The following is a 13,482-nucleotide window of genomic DNA, read 5'->3' as shown; positions in this document are numbered from 1 at the left end:
ATGGGGTGCAAATGGCGATAGCTCCAATATGCATAAGGCTAATGAGATTTGCAGGGTTTGGACAACTATTGTCTAAGGTGCATAGCCAAGCTCTAACCAGCTGATTACAAACAATAATAAATAATATTTATAATAATAGGGAACAATGACCCAAAGGACTGGACACTTAAAGGGGTTATCCAGAACTTTTTTCACTCATGCGGCTAAGAAAAACCTGCCTGTCCTGTCCGGCAGCGTTGAAGAGCGATCACTGACTGCCAGTCGGCGATTTTGCTCCTTCATGTCATCAGAACAGCTCTTCCTCTTCCGGGCTGCTCTATCACCGGTGCGTGACTGTCGAAGTCGTGCTGATAGACAACCAGCTCCCAGCAGTTATGCAAGGCTGTCAATAAGCATTACATTATCAGTCACCCGCTGTCAACACAGCAGAGTAGAAGAGAAGTTTCTGCTCTGTCGATGTGATGACTCTGGAGGCCTCAGAATAGCCGGCAGAGAATGGTGTCAGACACAACAGGCAGGTGGTTGGTAACTACCTGTATGTAAGTTCTTAGATTCAGAAAAAAAAGTCCTGGATAACTCCTTTAATGTAGAATGTACCTCTGGAAACAGTGTTTCTAAACTTTGTTTTAATTTTTTTTTCCTGAAAAACTGAACAAAAATCACTAAAGCCTAAGTTGAAGAGAAATCTTAACATGTATGGCCTATCTAACAAATGATTTAGGCTGTGGTGGATGTTTATCAACATCCCAAAAACACATTAATATTATTATTATTATTTATTTTTTTTTTAGACCACCATTAATTCCTTGCTGCTGTACATGTGAAAAGGGTTTACATACAAAATCCAAATATAAATTACAAAACACAGTGACAGACGGGTACAGAGGGGAGAAGACCCTGCTCTTGCAGGTTTACAGTCTACAGGGTGATGGGACAGGAGGCGGTAGGTTTTGGGGTGTCACAGCAACCTTCTCTATTCTGCATTCACTTAGAAAAGCTGCAAATACAACATGCAAGGATCCTAAATATAGATTTAGCTGGATATATGAATATACCCTAAGGCTGCATTTTTAAAGCGGACCTGTGTTTCCAATCTGTGAGTCTCGGAGCAGATCCTATTCTCATCCATTTTGTGTGGCTCAGACTTGGCCATTGAAGTCTACGGGAATCCATATAAAACAGATGAAATACGAAAACATACTTTGTACTTCAGTGTTCCATCTGTGTTTCATACTTTTTTAACTAATACATTGTTAAGAGTCAAGGGATAAACAAAGTTCACATTTTACCTTCTTCAGTTTTTAAAGATCGAAGAAATAACAAAATTAACGCGGATGTAGAACAGAGGCAAAATGGATGATATGTGAGTGAAAAACAGTTGATTTTACATAAATGTAAAAATGGAAATGGATGTGAGTATGTAGCATAAAGGTGCTCATAAACATTAGATAGCTGTCAGGTGCACAATGGTTCTGCCGACAGCTATCTCCTCTAATTTCCCCATGCTCAGGAACACTCGGCTTAGCCGAACGAAAGTTTTCACCTATCCACGGCAGCCCATAGAGAATGAAAGGAGCAGCAGTCAAGAAATTGCACTACCTCTCCATTCTGACGTGGGATAAAAGTGTCCTGTTCTGCCGATTGACGAGGGTCCGAGTACTTGTGATAGGTGATAACTTCTCTTCACCGTACAACCCCTTCAAATGCTACAGTAATAGTCCACTAAAATATTATTTATTATAATTAAACAGAAACCGTCACCTCTCCTGACATGTCTATTTTTATAAACACTTGTATTCCCAATTAAATAAGAATTTATCTAGAAATTTCAGGGGAATAACAGAGGAAAACCACAACACAGAGTTCTAAGAAATTATGTCCCTTATTTATTTACATGAAGAACAAGTGCTAAGTGAAACGAGCGTCAGGAGAGGTGACTTTTCCCTATTAGAAAACAATCCCTTTATAAGACCAGGTAATTTCTAAATAGCTACATATTCTGACTCCTGAGTGAGGCTGTTAAAGAGAACCTGTCCCTAGATTCATGCTGTCCGAATCTCGATTGCAGCCAGGTATGTTTTACTCTCTCTACGTACACACATGGGGCCGCTCCAGAATAGTCACGTCTCTCCCAATGGTCCACAACAGACTTTTCAACCTATTTGTTGTCTGAAACTCCACAGTGTTTCAGAGTAAAACATACCTGGCTGCAAGCACCCAGCCAGGCTCAGATTCATGCTGCCTGTGGACAAAACCAAACTCATCAACTTTCCTATATCCCACTTAACTCTACCTGATCTATCCATCACAATAAATTACATTACTTCAAACAAGCTTACAGCCTGCCATGACCTTGCCAGCTGCCACCTCAACAACATCGGAGCTACCGCAACCCCTCAACCTACTGTCTTCTTCCCTGTTCCTGTAGAATGTAAGCCCGCAAGGGCAGGGTCCTCATTTTCCCTCTGTACCAGTCTATCATTGTTAGTTTGTTTACTGTAAGTGATATCTGCATTTGGTATATTACCCCTTCTTATGTAAAGCACCATGGAATCAATGGCGCTATATAAATAAATAATAATAATAATTATGCTTTTCACTGTACCGGAAGTCCACTGCCTCGGAGTAACCCTCTACTCTGCCCTGTCCTTTAAACCACACATCCAAGCTCTTACCACCTCCTGTCCTTTCCTCAACCCTGAATCCACTAAAATGTTAATGCATACCCTCATCATCTCCCACCTTGACTACTGCAATATCGTCCTCTGTGGTCTTCCAGCTAACACTCTCGCACCTCTCTAGTCCGTCCTTAACTCTGCTGCCCGACAAATCCATCTCACTCCACGCTACTCTGCTTCTCCCCTCTGCAAATCCCTTCATTGGCTCCCAATTCCCCAACATATCCAGTTCAAACTACTAACACTGAGCTACAAAGCCATCCATAATCTGTCTCCCCCATATATCTCTGAACGTATCTCCCAATACCTTCCTACATGTAATCTCTTGTCCTCCCAAAACCTTCTTCTCTTCCTCACCCAATCACCTCCAAGACTTCTCCCGAGTATCCCACATAATCTAATCCCCAGCATGTCCGATTATCCAACACATTTAGAACTTTGAGACGGAACTTGAAAACCCATCTCTTCAAGAAAGGTTCCAGCCTGCAATGCCCCCCTGCCACCTCACCACCACCAAAGCTGCTGCAACCCTCTAACCTACTGTCTCCATCCCCATTATCCTGTAGATTGTATGCCCACAAGGGCAGGGCCATCTCCTTTCTGTACCAGTCTGTCATTGTTAGTTTGTTCATTGTAATTTATATTTGTATACTGTATGTAACTCCTCATGTACAGCTTCATGGAATCAATGGTGCTCTAAAAATAAATAACAATCTAATGACAGATTCCCTTTAAAGCTGCATTTACACTGCAAGAAAATCATGAACGAGCATTATTAAAAAAGCTTGTTTCACGATTATCTTGAAGCTTAAACAAGCTGTTGATCGCTAGATGAACGAGCAAAACTCTCGGTCATCGGGTGAAATGATCTTTTGCGCAGCACAAAAAAAAATCATCGTTCTCAGCGGTGCATCGTCCTATGTAGACTCACACTGCCGGGAACTATGGCAGTCTATGAGCATTGAGTGGTCTAGTATAAGTTGCTTAGATACTTTGGTCTGCTAGTGTAAACAGGTATTTAAATGTTTACCGATCGGTCGTTTCGTGCCACCGATTGGGTCCGTTGACATGGACCAAAGTCCCTAGGCATGGTTGGGTGTTGACCAGGGAACAGACAGGGGCCTCCCTAAGCTTTGATTTAGATTAGCCACTTGTCTTTGGTTTATGTGGGTTTGCTTTTACCCTATCACAGAGTTCCTGCTCTCAGCTATTCACAACGTGCACGGCTGCTACACTTTGAGCATTTATTTTCCTTGGCCAAAACAGGAACTGGATTTAAGAAAGTGAACATTAACGCTTTCCTGCCTAATATTTCAGATTTTGGTTATAACATTATTCAAAGCCTGCTCAAAGACTGCAGTAAGCGAACACAGCCATAATGACGCTGTTATAAATATGTATTACCTCTTTTCAGCAGTTATCCCCTCACTTCTGAAACTATTGTCGCGGCTCACGATTCACTTCCTAGTCAGCCATCACCAGTTTATGGGATTCATCGCCCTCTGCTGGTTATTACAGCCACGTATCAGTAGAGGGCGATACTACACAGCAATATCTCCTTAGCTGAAATATAGTTATGGAGAAATTCTAAATATTTCACAACCCTTTAAGAATCAGGCGTTTTTTTTTTTGTTTGTTTTTTTAAGTTTTGTTTTTTTCTTCTTTTCTTACATGTTGCCATAACTTTTATCATGTTTCTGTCGCCCTAGTCGTACGAGGGATAAACCAGTCATTTTACCATATAATGTACTGAAAAACAGATACAAATCAAAGTTGATGGAATAAAGACGAAAACACCAATTCTGCAGTTTTTTTTTTAGGTATTTTGTGATTGTGTCTTTCACTTTGTGGCACAAATTATCTGGTAACTTTGTTCTGTGTATCAGATTGGTTATGGTGATACCAAATTAACACTCATATTTATTTGTTTTACTTATTTCAAAAAATCAAACTTGCAAAAAAAAAAAACATAGTCTGAGCCCCAAGTTTATTTGATTTCTCGGCCAACAGAGATGTGTGAGGATTTGTTTTTTGCTGAGCAAGCTGGAGTTTTATTGGTACCAACTTTTTGACCTCTTTATTCCATTTTTATAAAATGGTGACATGTCCAACAACAACAATGATTCTGCCAATTCAATCTTTCTTGCTTCAGCATTCACTATATGTGATAAATATTTAGGTATTTTATTGGTTTGGGCAATATGCACATGACAATAACAAATATTTTTTTTTCATTTATATTTTTTACATTTTACTAAGTACACTAGTGGAAAAGGTGAATGTTTTACACTGCTATATATGTGTGTGTTTGTGTGTGTGTATATATATATATACTGCTCAAAAAATAAAGGGAACACTCAAATAACACATCCTAGATCTGAATGAATAAAATATTCTCATTGAATACTTTGTTCTGTACAAAGTTGAATGTGCTGACAACAAAATCACACAAAAATCATCAGTGGAAATCAAATTTTTTAACCAATGGAGGCCTGGATTTGAAGTCGCCCCCAAAATTAAAGTGGAAAAACACACTACAGGCTGATCCAACTTTGATGTAATGTCCTTAAAACAAGTCAAAATGAGGCTCAGTATTGTGTGTGGCCTCCACGTGCCTGTATGACCTCCCTACAATGCCTGGGCATGCTCCTGATGAGGTTACGGGTGGTCTCCTGTGGGATCTTCTCCCAGACCTGGACTAAAGCATCCGCCAACTCCTGGACAGTCTGTGGTGCAACGTGACGTTGGTGGATGGAGCGAGACATGATGTCCCAGAAGTGCTCAATCGTATTCAGGTCTGGGGAACGGGCAGGCCAGTCCATAGCTTCAGTGCCTTCATCTTGCAGGAACTGCTGACACACTTCAGCCACATGAGGTCTGGCATTGTCCTGCATTAGGAGGAACCCAGGGCCAACCGCACCAGCATATGGTCTCACAAGGGGTCTGAGGATCTCATCTCGGTACCTAATGGCAGTCAGACTACCTCTGGCGAGCACATGGAGGGCAGTACGGCCCTCCAAAGAAATGTCACCCCACACCATTACTGACCCACTGCCAAACAGGTCATGCTGAAGGATGTTGCAAAAAGCAGATCGCTCTCCATGGCGTCTCCAGACTCTGTCACGACTGTCACATGCTGGAGGTCATTTTGCAGGGCTCTGGCAGTGCTCCTCCTTTTCCTCCTTGCACAAAGGCGGAAGTAGTGGTCCTGCTGCTGGGTTTTTGCCCTCCTACGGCCACCTCCACGTCTCCTGGTGTACTGGCCTGTCTCCTGGTAGCGCCTCCAGCCTCTGGACACTACGCTGACAGACACAGCAAACCTTCTTGCCACAGCTCGCATTGATGTGCCATCCTGGATGAGCTGCACTACCTGAGCAACTTCTGTGGGTTGTAGAGTCCATCTCATGCTACCACGAGTGTGAAAGCACAACCAACATTCAAAAGTGACCAAAACATCAGCCAGAAAGCATTGGTACTGAGATGTGGTCTGTGGTCCCCACCTGCAGAACCAATCCTTTATTGAGTGTGTCTTGATAATTGCCAATAATTTCCATCTATTGTCTATTCCATTTGCACAACAGCATGTGAAATTGATTGTCAATCAGTGTTGCTTTCTAGTGGACAGTTTGATTTCACAGAAGTTTGATTTACTTGGAGTTATATTCTGTTGTTTAAGTGTTCCCTTTATTTTTTTGAACAGTGTATATGTGTGTGTATATATATGTGTGTAGGAGGAGTTCTAACATGGGAGACATGGGGTTCTTCAGTAGTCTCCTAGATGCCATAACAAATCGGCACCCAGTGACTTCATCACGCAGGGGTGGGGTATGGCCATCAAAACTGAAAGCCGCTGTCTTGAAGCCTTTTAAATGTCTGCAGCAGTTACTCTCAGGTTCCAGCTGTGTGACACAGTCAGCACACACAGTGTATAGAGCAGTCTCAGCTCCTGTGCCTGCTCCATCAAAGCACTGAGCATATCCATAATTATAATTATTTCCCAGGATATGCCACACTTAACTTATATCTACAGGCCCCCCATTCAGCAATTTACAACAGCTACTTTTCCATTAGAAATAAATGGAGAGATGATTATGCCTGACCATTGCTCACTCCATTGAAATCTATAGGAGTTATAGAAATAGCAAAGCAAGCAACTGTGGATATGTCAGAAATGGTTAATATAGTAACAATATTTTCAAGATGAATGTCATTGTCCAATTAAGAAATCTAATATGTAGTGTATATTGCTACTGAAAGTGTCTTTCTGGCTGAGAAGAAAAGTCTGTAGATACTTTAAGTGACTGCAGACTGCTAAATTGTGACTGTGTGTTATGAAAACACTGTCCCTATTCCCCACGCGAGTGGGTGGTCATGTGACTGTATGTGCACGATTTGCATTGGTCAGAGTGCAATCCGATTTTTCATTGGATTGCTCTCGGCCGTTTTCCTCGCAAATGAGTATGAGCCCTAGGGGCTCATCAGGTAAAAAAACAGATTGCACTCTGACCAATGTTAATCTATGCTTTACAGCTCATCTGCGACTTTTTTCTCAGCTGAAATCGGACAGAGAAAAAAAATCGCAGCATGCTGCGATTTGCCACATATATCAGACGGGACTCGCCAATGCAAGTCAATGGGTGCGAGAGAAAAAACGGGCGACATAGGGACCATCCGTATGCCATCCAATTTTTACGGATACATTACCATTTTGTACCATAGAACACTGTAAATGATTGTAGAATAATAGTTGCAGAGAAAAAAAAATCGCATGACACTCGTCCTACTTTTCAGGAACAACATCGGACCGTTTTTTTTCTCGCAGATGAGTATGAGCCCTTAGTGTGCAAACTGCATACATGAGCACCCACTCTCACGGGGATTCGTGACATTTTAAGAGGTGTGGACAATGACTGTCACGTTCCTATCCCTGAAGACATCAATTGCTTTATGCGAATAAGTGTTATGCGCCTTTAACATATATTGTGATATATATATGTGATAAATATTGATAGTATAATGTCATCCATAGTGTATAGTAGTGTTAGGCTAAGTGCCCATGATGCAGAAATGCTGCAGATTTTTTCTGCATCTCCCTGGCAGGAAAAACGCATGCGGTTTTTACATGCGTTTTTCCTGCCAAGTAGAAGCTATTGTCAAGCGTTTTTGCATGCATTTCTGCATGCGGGTTATCAAGCGCTTTCCAAGCGATTTTAGCATCACTTGGAAAAGTGCTTGACAACTTGGTCACACTACACTGTGTTCCAAATTATTATGCAAATAATATTTTCTCAGATTTTCCCAAATTACCTATATGAATTGCAGTCATTGTAATTTTCCAGTCAAATAACTATTAGAGTACAATTGAAAGGTTTTTGTACAAACTGCCTATGATAACAGTATATTTTTAAAAAAATAAAACACTCAAACTGCACTCAAAATGCATGTTCCAAATTATTATGCACAGCAGAGTTTTCAACCTTTTCATTTTAATAAAGAACAAAAAAATGGTCATTTTTGAAATTATAAGCATTAGCAGGTTATTACAAACGGAAATCAAACAGTTTTCAACTCAAAACTTTATTCTAGGTGATGTTACATTTGCACATAGGACCCCTTGTCCGAAAGGAGCTTCTGAACTTTCTCGTCCATTGAATTTGTCAGGTTTTGGATGGTTTCTGCTTTAATTGTTTTGCATGAGGACAGAATACCCTCCCAGAGCTGTTGCTTAGATGTGAACTGCCTCCCGCCATCATAGACACTCCTTTTGATGATGCTCCAGAGGTTCTCAATGTGGTTGAGGTCAGGGGAGCATGGGTGCCACACCATAAGTTTGTCCCCTTTTATGCCCATAGCAGCCAGAGATGCAGATGTGTTATGTGCAGCATGAGATGGTGCATTATCATGCATGAAAATGATCTTGCTGCGGAATGCACGGTTCTTCTTCTTGAACCATGGAAGGAAGTGCCATGGACGAGAGAGTTCAGAAGCTCCTTTCGAACAAGGGGTCCTATGTGCAAATGTAACATCACCTAGAATAAAGTTTTGAGTTGAAAACTGTTTGATTTCAGTTTGTAATAACCTGCTAATGCTTATAATTTCAAAAATGACCATTTTTTGTTCTTTATTAAAATTAAAAGGTTGAAAACTCTGCTGTGCATAATAATTTGGAACATGCAGTTTGTACAAAAAACCTTTCAATTGTACTCTAATAGTTATTCGACTGGAAAATTACAATGACTGCAATTCATATAGGTAATTTGGGAAAATCTGAGAAAATATTATTTGCATAATAATTTGGAACAGAAGGTGAGTATAAGCAACATGTACACAAACTGTTTATATATGATATACAGTATCTGTACCTGAAGGTTTATTGTCCCGTTTGCAAACATTGCAGTGAGTTGCAGATTTTATTGCAGCTAAGAAAAATAAACAATCTTTAAAAGCATCTGAAATGGCGAGTGTACGAGCCGTGTTTTATTTAAAGTGGGATTTGTTATAAGTGTGTGACTTGAGATTCAGTGACTTTGTATTCAGGGACTGTAGAAGGGAGAGACTTGTATTAATCCAATGTTTATATATACTTGTTATATTTCTGTCTTGTGCCAACTCATCAGTAAAATGTTTTTAAAAAGAACCTGTCATATTGGATAACACTACTAACCTGCAGATATAGGCTCAATCGGCAGGTAAACAGCGTTAGTATATTGAGAAACTTTCCCTGTTGTTATAATTGTATTGTTGTTGATTTGCATTGTTTGATAACATTAACTGTCTTCTAATTACTGTTAATTCCCGACGCATTTGAAAGAATTAAAGTGTTCACTGACTGTTTCCACCTCGTGTCTTCTGTGAGTTGCATTCAGCCATCCTGCTTCCATTTGGCATAGTTGGCAGGATGCAACATTCAAACACAGAGATGGCAGACCAGTCAGTGAGTCCGTCAGGGGAAATATACCCCTGAGGGCTATGCTCAGCAACCTCCCCAAGTTCACGGGAAGAAGGGTATTATTGTGAGATAGGGTAGAAACTGTAGAGCATGCTGCGCATGTACTCCCTGACCTCCTCCTTTCAGGTTGAGCTAGCCCTCATGACCCTTGATGGGGAGGCCCAGCAGACAGTCATGTACTGCCAGCCTAGGGACCGTGACACTGTGGACAAAGTGATCTTAGAGGACATGCACGGTGTAAGTGGACTGTAGCTTAGTATGTTAATGAGTTGCAGGAAGTGACGGCCCATATCACCAAGAAGGGCACAGAGAACTGGGTCCATTAGATGAAGTGCTGAGGGACCAATTAGTTGCTGGATTGAGAGATCCCTAACTGAGACAGGCCTTAAATGAGTGAATCCAGATCTGGGCTTCCTTGAAGTCAGAGTCGAAGCTCAGGTATTAGAACAAGAAGCCCCTGTCCTAATGGGTGCAGTACAGAGCCATGAAGTGGCCATCCCTGGGCCAATACATATGGAGCCCGACTGGGCCTGGTAGCTACGCCAGGAAATAAGGCATATCCAAGGTGAGCTGTGCAGTATCAAGGGTACCCCCGCCAGCATCCTCCCGCCTGTCCTCATGACCCAAAGTGAAAGAACGCCAGAGCAGGAAAGTCGTTTCCCATGAACCTTGCCACGCCGCATCCGCAGCCCATCAGTGGAACGCATGCCGGAATGCTGGACCTGCAGTGGAAGGGGATATACTGTATATTGAGAGACTGTCCAAAGCGGGAGAGAAGGAGAGAGGGAGACTCAGAAGATATTGTCTCTGGGAGACCCACTACCTGGGCTGAGTTCAATGGGCAGTGCATTCGCTGCTTGATGGACACGGGGTCCCAGGTGACCACTATGCCTGAGTATGTTCAGAGTCACTTTCCCGAAATTGCCCGCTCCAGAAAAGAGCACACTATCCAACTAGTGGTGGCCAACCAACTGCCTATCCAAGTGGCTGAAATAGTGTGGATGTTTGTACGGATGTGCAGAAAAGACCTGGGCCAAAAAGGGATAGTGCTGGTAAAGAGGTCCGGAGGAAGCGGGCCCATCGTATCTCTGGGGATGAACATGTTAAAGGTAGTGGGGCAGTTCTTGGCTGATGGCCCAGACAGAAACAACTGGACTTATGCCACTTGTGACCCGGCCAGCAAAAAGGTGTTCCAGCAGCTTGTGCTAGTCAGCGAAATCCAGAAGTTACCTGCTGCCTCTCAGCACCTGGGCAAAGTGTTGATACCCATGGAAGCCACAGTGACACTGCCGGTAGGGCAGACTGTACTCACTATGCCGGTACTGGCTCATGTATCTTTGGAAGGTGTGGATGTCCAAATTGAACCGATAGCGGGGAAAGAAGCATTCTCCAGACTATTGGTTGCCCGCACCTTGGCCACTGTAAGACAAGGACGTGTACCCGTGCATTGTATATGTTATGATCTGCAACATGTACTAAGGAAAGATAGGGGAAAGCTGTCCCTACAGTAAGACTAAGCTGAATCCCTATGATGTAGCGGGCTGCCTGTTCCTAGTGAACAGACCCACCTTCGTCCTCAGCTAGTCTGAACGAAGACCTATAGAATTAAGGGACGGGTCCCTAAAAGAACTAAGGACTGGGACAAAAATAGGACACCTCCTAAACAGAAGTCGTTGTAGAACACAAAAGACAAACTAACAAAAATGTACTAGAGGTCCCAGAGGACCAAGCGAACTGACAGAGATAGGCACCGAAGCACCAGGCTAGCAAAACAGTCAAACAACACTGAAGTTCAGCAAAGCCAGAAGGGCGGAGCTGGAATATATAGGCAGATGGTCACGTGACCGCAAAACACAAGATAGAAAAAACTAACAGTAGGGTTCTAACAGTATAAACTTAAGTAGAGCAAGCTTGCAGTTAACAACCCGACAAGAAGTAGCCCAAGTTTGCGTAATGGCAGAAAATCTCATCAGAGCCAAAGCTATAGAACTAACTCCAGTAGGAGGAGATCTGTGGACCTTGGCAATGTCACTCGATGATCAAAAGGACAGAAGCGAACCACTAGCCAAACATGATCTCTTGGAGCAGATGGAGGTTAATCTAACAGAATTCTTCTCGAGACAAGTTGGACAAGCTGAACAGCTACTACAGCAATATCGAGGAGTGTTTGCACCACACAAAGATGACTTTGGGTGTACTCAGGCTATATAGCACCAGATCCCTACAGGGACCACTGCTTCCATTTGAGAGAGGTACTGACAAATCCCACCTTAGATGAACCAGGAGGTGAAAAAACTGCTGGTGCACATGCTGAGCAATGGGGTGATCCGTGAAAGACAGAGTCCTTGGGCGGCGCCTATTGTGTTAGTTTGAAAAAAAGATGGTATGGTGATGTTCTGTGTGGAATACAGATGGCTAAACGCCTGCACTATGCAGGATTCCAATCCCCTGCCCAGGATCGAGAAATCCCTGTCCGCTTTGGAAAAGGCTAAGTACTTCTCCTCCCGTGACCTAGCTAGCAGCTACTGGCAAGTCCCAGTGGCAGTAGAAGTTTGTCCGAAGACGGCCTTTGTCCTCCATATGGGCCTATTCAAATTTAACCAGGTAACTTTCGGGCTGACAAACTCACCAGGAATATTCCAACGTCTGATGATGAGATGCTTGAGGGATCTGAGAAGATAGATGCAGTGCAGAAGTGACCCACTCCTACCAACCTGATACAGCTGAAAGCATTCCTGGGACTAGCTGGATACTATCCCAGATCCATAAATGACTTCGCCAAGAGTGAGTTGCTATGAGGAACAGCAGGGGGAGCCAATCGACAGCCAATCCAGTGTGTCCCAAAGCAAGAAGAAGCTTTTCAGGCATTGAAGATGGCGCTAACTAACGCTCCTATTTTGGCTTATGCTAACTTCTCTCAGCCCTTCATGCTGTACACTGCGGAAGCCTGTGTGGGCTAGGAGCGGTACTGGTCCAGGTACAAGAAGGAAGAGAAAGAGCGATTGCATACGTCAGTCGGTGGCTGAGAGAGACTAAAAATAATTCGGACGACTATAGTTCGTTTAAGCTGGAGTTGTTGGCATCGGTGTGGGCTATGACTGAAAAATTTGCAAAATATTTGTCGGGGTTAGAAATACAAGTGCAGATGGATAACAATTCCGTGGCCCACGTGGAGAAGGGGAAGCTGGGCGCACTGTAAAAGAGGATCTCCTGCAAAGCTTAGAACACACATGCAGATACTCTGTCCCGAGTCACTCAAGCAGGCCCAAAGACAGCCCAAAGACAGATTTGAATGAAGAGCTCGAAGGAGACAAGATTCTGGACTTTACACAGATTGCCGCGGCTGTAGTAACCACCCAAGAGTCTAGAGAAGAGTCCAGACCCACCCAGATACTGGGCCATTCTAGAGATGATTCCAAGCTGGCGAAACTGAAGAAGTGGGTCGCTCTCAGACAAAGGCCCTACCAGGAGGCTAGGACTGCTTTGCTCCCGAGTACCCTGCAGATCTTATGCCAGTGGGAAAGGTTCTTTAGAAAAAATGGCCTGCTGTGCCTAAGAATCCAGCTTCCCAGGGAGTTTGATGTTACCTGGCAAGTGGTGGCATTAGTGATGCAGCTAGCTAATGAAGCTCACGAGAGAGGTGCTCACTTCGGTGTGGAGTAGACCTTTTGGTGCTTGCAGCGGCTGGTATATTGGCCCCCAACTGGGACAGGAAGTTGAAGAGGCTCGCTGAAGATTTTGCCAGTGCGAGCTGAACAATCCCCCGGAACAGAGGGCCCAAGACATCCAAACCTCTGCGCCCTTGGAAGTATTGATGATCGACTACTTGATGATCAGAACATCTCACAACGACTA

The 13,482-nt window shown here is 43.2% G+C and overlaps 1 protein-coding gene across 3 annotated transcripts in view; it reads right to left on the bottom strand.

Annotated features, from left to right (window-relative positions):
* Positions 1-13,482, bottom strand: part of LOC141272772 (phosphatidate phosphatase LPIN3-like) — a 215,757-nt gene that overhangs the window by 127,849 nt on the left and 74,426 nt on the right. The window contains exon 1 of one of the 3 annotated variants that reach the window (XM_073683837.1): positions 4,083-4,290. The exons of the other annotated variants lie outside the window; for them this stretch is intronic. The gene's annotated coding sequence lies outside the window, so the exon portion shown is untranslated. Of the gene's footprint in view, positions 1-4,082; positions 4,291-13,482 lie in introns of those variants that run through there. 3 annotated transcript variants of the gene reach the window in all.

This window comes from Phyllobates terribilis, unplaced genomic scaffold (assembly GCF_046119375.1).
Source record: "Phyllobates terribilis strain yellow unplaced genomic scaffold, ASM4611937v1 Scaffold_5__5_contigs__length_657084704, whole genome shotgun sequence".
Lineage (NCBI taxonomy): Eukaryota > Metazoa > Chordata > Amphibia > Anura > Dendrobatidae > Phyllobates > Phyllobates terribilis.
This window is presented reverse-complemented; position numbering and strand designations above follow the sequence as displayed.